This window comes from Octopus bimaculoides, chromosome 13 (assembly GCF_046866305.1).
Source record: "Octopus bimaculoides isolate indiv1 chromosome 13, ASM4686630v1, whole genome shotgun sequence".
Lineage (NCBI taxonomy): Eukaryota > Metazoa > Mollusca > Cephalopoda > Octopoda > Octopodidae > Octopus > Octopus bimaculoides.
Genome location: NC_142940.1, coordinates 64,306,885 through 64,316,267, shown reverse-complemented (window position 1 = coordinate 64,316,267; position 9,383 = coordinate 64,306,885). Strand labels below are relative to the sequence as shown.

The 9,383-nt window shown below is 37.8% G+C and overlaps 1 protein-coding gene across 1 annotated transcript in view; it reads left to right on the top strand.

Annotated features, from left to right (window-relative positions):
- Positions 1 to 3,082: 3,082 nt before the first annotated feature.
- LOC106867773 (zeta-sarcoglycan) overlaps positions 3,083 to 9,383 on the top strand; it is a 71,073-nt gene continuing 64,772 nt past the window's right edge. The window contains exon 1 of the mRNA XM_089362001.1: positions 3,083 to 4,449. The gene's annotated coding sequence lies outside the window, so the exon portion shown is untranslated. The remainder of the gene's footprint in view (positions 4,450 to 9,383) is intronic.

Sequence of the window (9,383 nt, the reverse complement as noted above, 5' to 3'; positions counted from 1 at the left end):
AGGGAGAGAGAGAGACAGTGAGTACATATAGGGGGGGGGGAGAAAGAAAGAGAGAAAGATATAATCACAAAGCAACAAACATTAGATAGACAGATAAACAGCAATAAGGGGGGGGGGGACGAACAGACAGACACTTGAGTAAAGATTATGAAACGTTTTTTTTATTTGTGAGAATCAGCTGTGAATGTCTTGATTCAGACATTTTGTTTGGTCTAAAAGACAAGACATACACAGAGAAAAAAAGGTGGGTGGCTTTGTCTGTTGGTGGGAGCAAAAGAAAAGAAAGAAAATCAATGAAATAGCCACAACTGGAGCACTTTGATCATGACCAAACACACACACACATACACACACACATATACACACACATACACACACACAAACACACAGTTTCCATCTACCAAATCCACTGAAGGCTTTGGTCAGCTTGAGGTTATTGTAGAAGACAATTACCAAAGGTGCTATGCAGTGGAACTGAACTCAGAACCAAGAGGTTATAAAACAAGCACCTTAACCACATGTCCATATCAATATATTTACACAAATGAAGCCAGCTAACGAGCAGAATCGTTAGCACACCAGGCAAAATGCTTAGAGGCATTTCGTCCATCTTTGAGTTCAAATCCCACCAGGGTCGACCTTGCCTTTCATACTTTCGAGGTCAATGAAATAAACACCAGTTGAGTATTGCAATCGACTTAATCAATGACCCCCACCTCCCCTGAAATTGCTGGCCTTGAGCTGAAATTAAAAACCGATATATTTACACATAGGTACTGACCAATAAACATGCATGTAGAGATTGATAAAACCTGGCAACAACATTAAACGATGAGGTGTAACGGGTGCGATATGCAGGAAGAAAACAGGAAAAGAAGGAAATGGTCTTGTGTCCGATCCAGGATACGATAAGGCACGTAAACTAAGATGTAAAAACAAGGATTGGTAAATTAGTGTCTAAACAAAACTGGCGGTACCCCAGTATGGCTTTGGCTGCTAAAATACCAAAGTATTGAATTAATTGGGTTTGACCATTCTTCAGATGAACCAAATTACCTCACCAATTATATAACCTCTAAAATATTCCAGAAATAATGAAGATCAGATGTTGGTGAAATACTTGCTGGCTGTTTCTATTTAATCTAAAACTCGTTTGATAACAAGCTGCTCATCTGCATCATTAATCAGATGCCCTGATTACAAAATATTAAGTGAAGAGTTTCCTGCTCAAGACTTTTCAAATTTCAGAATAGTTTGACACAAAAAATACCTGTTGTTGATAATTATTGGTTGATAATTCTTGGTTAATAATTATTGGTTAATAATTATTGGTTCATAATTATTGGTTAATAATTATTAGTTAATAATTATTGGTTAATGATTATTGGTTGATAATTATTGGTTAATGATTATTGGTTGATAATTATTGCTTGATAATTATTGGTTGATAATTATTGGTTAATAATTATTGGTTGATAGTTATTGGTTAATAATTATTGGTTGATAATTATTGGTTGATAATTATTGGTTGATAATTATTGGTTGATAATTATTGGTTGATAATTATTGGTTGATAATTATTGGTTGATAGTTATTGGTTAATAATTATTGGTTGATAATTATTGGTTGATAATTATTGGTTGATAATTATTGGTTGATAATTATTGGTTGATAATTATTGGTTGATAATTATTGGTTGATAATTATTGGTGCTTCAAAGGCAGCAAGCTGGCAGAATGGTTAGCAGAATGGTTAGCAGAATGGTTAGCATGTGGGGCGAAATGCTTTATGCCATTTATGTCTTACGTGTGCAGTTATGATGAACAGGCAAGAGAACTTCTATGTTAGACATGGGCCACATGTAGCACTCTGACCACATGTAGCCCTTTAAGACATGTAGGGCCACAACTAATGTTATGGTAAACAAGACATTTTCTCAAAAAAATTTGCAATTAATGTCTTTTTTTTTAATTTTATTTTTTAAATGTTTCTGAATTGTTTAATGCATTTTCTCGGATGTCTGGCAATCATTTTGGTAATGTGGCTTCAATTCATGAAGAGTTAGAAAATAATTCCCGCCCATGCTTTACATACTCGTTTGATCAGCTAGATTTAGCTGCCAAATCTCCCCCAGATCCCTCTTCAACATTTACATGATTTCATCAAATTTATTCATATTTTTAAAATTCAATCCCTTATAATTTTGTAGCTTTGTAATTTCAAAGATGTGATTGTCTATTTTTAGAATGACATTACAGAGTAAGTGTGAGAGGCCAGATCTGGTCAGTTTGAACACAAAACAGGTAGAATATTTGGGCCACATGGAGCCAGTTTAAATATTAAAGAGTTATTATTTTAAACAGAAAACGTAGTCTTAAATGCATTATGCCTGCATTAATAAATAAATAGAATATAAAATCAATAGGGAGGCTGGCCATGGCTGGAAGGTCTTTCCACATGAGGTTTTATTAGACTTTCCTCACCTCCTCCTCACTGAAGCATAGTCTATTCATTTTATTCAAATGAATTTTCTCAACAGAACAGAATGTTAGGCTGATGAGATCTCATAAGACCAAAACATGTATGAGGCTTTGACCAGATGGTTTTAAAGACAGATCCAGGCTGTGCAGACACCATTCCTCAAATCAAAAATTGTAATCAACTGATCTTAGTGATGCTACCTTACTTGGTTTTCAACCTTTTTAAACACCCAAAAAGGGAGTTTTTGTTCCCTAATTGTTTTGATAATCTCAACCAGTCAAAGTTTTCGACTCACAATATACATGTGTGGCCCTCCTGTGTTTATCATGCACAGAATGCTCTACAAAGGTGTTTTCCTTTTCATTTTGAGTAGGAAGCTAGTGGCAATGCTGTCCACCCCTTCTCAAACTAACAGAATGGAATAATCTATCAAAAGTTTTCTTTTATCAACAGTCAGAATAAACCAAACAAGTCTTTGAGAGAGAGAAGAGGAAGAAGAAGAAGAAAGAGAAAAGAAAAGAGAAAAAGAAGTTCTACTCCCGTTCTTTCTTTCTTTCTTTCTTCCTCTTTTCCTCCAACTACCACACAAGGAAAATACATCAAGTGAAGAAATATGATGTGGCTGGTTGCTATAGAGAAGCTTTGAGTGGTGGAGGGGGCAGAGGAGAGATAGGATGGGGGGGATGTAAGGGGGGGAGCCGCCAAGACTAGCAGCATGAGGGAGTGGTGGTGGTAGTAGTAATAGTAGTAGTAGTGTCAGTTAAAGTGGAGGGGGGAAAGAAGTCAAGAAGAAGAGAAGAAGAGAAAAAGAAATTAAAACCTAAAGGAAGAAAAAAGACAAAAAACAACTTTTTATGTTCTCATAAACATCATCACCATCATCATCATCATCATCATCTTTAAATTACATATGTTCATTATCTCTATCATCATCACCATCATCTTTAGCATATTTTAACAGCTACTGATGCCATCATCATCATCATCACTACTACCACCACCATCATAATCCTCCTCCTCTACCTCATTATCATCATCATCATCATCAACATCTATCAACAGTGCAGAACTTCATCATCAGCAGAAATTCTGTTCTTTTCTCCCTACAACCAGCTGCACCACCGCCACCACCGCCGCCGCCGCCACAACTTCTACCCATCCTCACCACCACCACCACCGCCACCACTTGTATCTGAGTCTATCACAACTACCAAAACCACTACCTCCTTCTCTGCCCCTCAGTAAAGCAGCAGCAATACCACCACCACCTACGACCACCCATCCCCCTACTACTTTCACATCCGCACCACCACCACCACCACCACCATCGCCGCTGCCACCACTGCCATTCTACAAACGCCAATATAATCACCACCACCACCACCACCACCACCACTACCACTTCCACCACTGCAATCCACAACAGCCACAGCAAGTTGGAATCCCCAAAATGGTTTTATTTTGGTCTGGAAGTGGAATGAGACAAAGTTTGGACATCGTGAATAAGTTAGGAGTGAAGTGAAAGAAAGAAAAAAGAGAGGGAAAAAAAAGAAGGAGAATAGAAAGAAGATTAAAAAAAAGGAAGGAAAAAGAAGAAGAACGAAGAGGAGGGCAAACGGGTGGAGTGCGAGGGAAAGTTGTCTGAATAACAGACAACAACAACAAATCTAAACCAACTTTATCAGCAAACTTATTCCAATTTGGAAGTTGAAGGGGGAAGAAGAAGAAGAAAACAAGAGAAAGTTTTAAGACCACCACCACCACCACCACCCGCCACTGCTGATACTGCTACTACTACGAAGGCACTAGCAGAATTCTGATGAGTGGCCGAGGACCCCCCGAAAAAGTACTTTTGTGACTGGACTGTGATATTTACCCTATCAGTCACATTGGTCAGGGTTCCTTGTTTTAACTGGTCAGTAAGTTGGCCTCGGATAAATACAGACCGTGTGATTACATTTCCCCAAGGTAAGTGATTGATTATCAATTCGTAAATTATTTGGCATTCTTGTGTTTATTTATTTATTACGTGTATGCCTTATACCCTGCAAGATACGTTAAGCTATGTTTATGGGGTGGATTTCTTTTTTTGAAATTTTATTGGGATTTCATGCATAGAGTGTAAATTATGTGTGTGTGAACAGATTGCTAATAAATATACGCCTGTATTCTAATAGATATTATATACATACGTATATATATATTTATATATATATGTGGTGAATATATATATATATATAATATATATATATATATATATATATATATATATATATATATATACATATATATATATATATTATACATGGATAAAAATAAGAGCATGCAGTGACAAATATGCTGAAAACTGTCTTTTGCTTTCTCTCTGCATATACATACATATGTGTATATGTGTGTGTATGCACGTACACACACACACACACACACACACACACACACACGTATTCAAACACAGATATTAATAGTTGTGTATTTTGACAATTGCCTAGAGTGAAAGCAGCATGTGCGAGTCTGTGTGTTGTGTGTATATATATATATATATATATATATATATATATATATATGTATGTATGTATGTATGTATGTATATGTCTACAAAAATATAAATGCACGTTCAGATTATATTACATATATATATATATGTATATATATGTGTGTATGTAAATAGTTATGTTCATGACAAATAGATAGAATGATAGGTAGACAGAAAACGATATGCTTGTCTAATGATTGCTAAATAAAACACTAGACATGTGTGTATATTATCTGAGTGTGGGTGTGGCTGCGATGTCCAGAAAAATAAAGTGAGGAATGTATAGTGACTAGGGTATATACATACACTAGTGTATATCTAGACACAGTCATGGCCAAGTGGTTGTGAAGTCTGCTTTACAATTATGACATCAGGGTTCAATTCCGTTGTTTGACACTCTATAAAATGGTCTTTTAGCAGAGCTTCAGTTTGATGCCGGCCACGTGAACAAACTTAAACAATTGGCAGCTCTGTGGACAGTCATTTGGATCCAATGGGTCTCAACCAGGGTCCAGATGACCCTTGAGGGTCCTTATAAGATTTTGTTGTTAGATTTTATCTGCAATAGGATTGCTTATACTTCGACAATACAACAAAAATGTTTTGACAATTTTTAAAATATAATTCCTAATAATATTTAATCAAAACAATCCCAGAAGATTTTAAGCATCAAATGGTTACGAAAATCCATCCAAGTAAAATAGGAATGAAAAGGGGGCCTATAGTGAGAAAATGGTTGAGAACCACTGGGGTAGACTCTGCTTATCACTGGAAAGGTAAACTTTGTCATGAAATGTTCCCCTGTTGTCGTCTGAAGATTACATTGGAATCCTCAACCATTTCCACTCAACATGTGTAGAGAATTCCATTGATCAAACAAGTGGAATGTTTTACTGTCAACACCAACAAAGATTTGTTATGTCATAAAAGACAATTGTTTTTGAAATTGTGGAGGCGCAGGAGTAGCTGTGTGGTAAGTAGCTTGTTTACCAACCACATGGTTCCGGGTTCAGTCCTACTTTGTGGCACCTTTGACAAGTGTCTTCTACTATAACCTCGGGCTGACCAAAGCCTTGTGAGTGGATTTGGTAGATGGAAATTGAAAGAAGCCCATCGTATATATATATGTATATATAGGTATGTGTGTGTATATGTTTGAGTGCCTGTGTTTGTTCCCCCAACATCGCTTGACAACCGATGGTGGTGTGTTTACGTCCCCGTAACATTCATCATCATCATCATCATCATCGTTTAACGTCCGCTTTCCATGCTAGCATGGGCTGGACGATTTGACTGAGGTCTGGTGAAACCGGATGGCAACACCAGGCTCCAATCTAATTTGGCAGAGTTTCTACAGCTGGATGCCCTTCCTAACGCCAACCACTCAGAGAGTGTAGTGGGTGCTTTTACGTGTCACCCGCACGAAAACGGCCACGCTCGAAATGGTGTCTTTTATGTGCCACCCGCACAAGCCAGTCCAGGGGCACTGGCAACGATCTCGCTCGAAAATCCTACAGGAGCCAGTCAGGCGGTACTGGCAACGGCCACGCTCAAAATGGTGCATCTCATGTGCCACCCGCACAAGAACCAGTCCAGGGGCACTGGCAACGATCTTACTTGGCTTGCCGGGTCTTCTCACGCACAGCACATTTCCAAAGGTCTCGGTCCGTAGTCATCGCCTCGGTGAGGCCCAATGTACGAAGGTCTTGCCTCACCACCTCAGCCCAGGTCTTCCTGGGCCTACCTCTTAGCGGTTTGGCAAAAGTGACCAATTGAATAAGTACTAGGCTTACAAAGAATAAGTCCTGGGGTCGATTTGCTCGACTAAAGGTGGTGCTCCAGCATGGCTGCAGTCAAAAATGACTGAAACAAGTAAAAGAATTATATACACATACAAACAAGTGTATATGGTGTCTTTTTAATCCTTCGTCATTCAAATCACTTGGTCAAATGTGATGTTTAATCATTCACATTATGAATTAATCATGAGTCATTTTGCAGCTTTGAGATTTTGAACAACATTGCAGGGTAAGTGTAAGAAGCTAGATATGGTTGGTTTCAACAGAAAGCAGGTAGAATATTTGAGCTGGTTTGAATGCTAAAGGGTTAATGACAATTCCATCACAATCCATTTCCATATAAAACAAATGTGTGTGAGTGAGTGAGTGTGTGTACATGTGTGTGTGTGTGTGTGTGTGTGTGTGTATGTATTGATCTATTTGTAAATACAGTTAATATCTGTTTTCCAGGCTGCCATGGATTAGAGAGCGGGGGTGGATTTTGTGATGTTCTTCTTGTCAACTGGACTTCTTTTTCTGCTAATATACAAACATTACATATATATACATATACACAAAGTTTTATGTATATATGTATGACACACACACACATTTATGTATGGGCATGTATATATGTACATGTATATGGATGTTTTCATAGAAACATGAAAATAATAGTCATTTTTGTGAGTGTGTGTCTTTATATTTATTTAAAAGAAGATGCATAGCATGTGTGTGTGTGTGTGTGTGTGTGTGTATGTATGACTAGATGCACCCGACACATCAATTAAACAATTACATATATAAGCATGCACACACACACACGCATACACGCACACACACACATGTATGTATGTATGAATGTATGTGTGGCTAAGAATTGGTTTCAGGTTCAGTCCCACCGTGTGATATCTTTGGCAAGAATCTTACTATAACTTTGGGCTGACCAAAAACTTGTGAGTGGATTTGGTTGACAGAAACTAGAGAAAGCCTCAGACGTGTGTGTGTGTTGGAGTCTCTATACTTTAACATCCTGTAATAGCTGTAAACGAGTGTCACCATCATACAAGTGATATTTTCAATCTTCTGTAAAAACATGTCTGGTCTTAGGGAAATATTATTTTTGCTTACAATCAAGAAGGTTGGCAACAGGAAGGGGATCCAGGCATTGAAAATCTGGCTGGATCAGTTCTGTAACACATTTGGGAGCATGAGAAAAGAAGAAGACACTAAAAACAATAGTGATGATGATGTTGATATCCATCCATCCATCCGTCCGTCTGTCTGTCTGTCTCCCCCCACCCCAGGAAATGACAAGGGACCAGAAGATGTGATTTGCTGTACTTGATAAGACGTGTCAAGCTAAGTAAAACCTCTTGTTTTGCACACGTTACAGGCTTGTATTTTTCCATGTGTCGGCGCCACTCAAAATGCACCTGTGCTGATGCTACATCAACACACTCATGCTGGTGCTTAATGCACCTGTGCTGGTGGCATGCAAAAAACGCACCGAGTAGACTCTGTTAAGTGGTTGGCATTAGGGTCAGGGCATTCAGCCATAGAAACCATGCCACAACAAACGGTTGGAGTCTAGACAGCTCCATGTCAAACTGTCCAACCCATGCCAGCATGGAAAACGGACGGACATTAAATGATGATGATGATATATCAATGCATACATACATATATACTCAAACACACACACAAGTACAATGGGCTTCTTACACTTTCCATCTGCCAAATCCACTCCCTGTGCTTTAGCCAGCCCAGTGTTATAGCAGGAGACAGTTACCCATGGTAATTACACAGTGGGACTGAACCCAAAACACATATATGTATACATATGCATATACATACAGACACACATGCATGGGTGTTTACATTCTCATTTAGTCCACAGTGAGGCTTTGCAATGTTTGTAAAGATCTCAGCTCTGACTTAGGCTTTTCTGCAGAATATCGTAATATAAACATGTATTTCTATGTTTCATTTATTTTTTATCTTTTACTTGTTTTGGTCATTAGACTGTGGTCATGCTGGGGCACCACCTTGAATTTTTAGTCAAACAAATCGACCCCAGGACTGGTACTTATTCTATTGGGCTCTTTTGCCGAACCACTAAGTTACATGGATGCAAACATACCAACACTGGTTGTCATGCAGTGGGAATGAACCCAGAACCATGTGGTTGGTAAGCAAGCTTATCACGCAGTCATGCCTGTATATGTGTGTGTATGTATGTATATGTGTGTGTATGTGTGTATATATATATATATATGTGTGTGTGTGTGTGTGTGTGTGTGTGTATGTATATATATGCATACATATATGTATGTGTGTGTATGTATATATATATGTGTGTGTATATGTATATATATGCGTATGTATATGCATATATATATATATATATATATAATATATATATATATATATATATATATATATATATATATATATATATATAGTAGAGGTAATGTTTTGCATATGCATGTGTTTGGAAACTTGAAGTTGTAAACTCATGTATTCATGTAAAAACAGGTTGTGTAGAATGAATGAGAAATGTTGCGGAGAGAGAGAGAGAGAGAAACAAA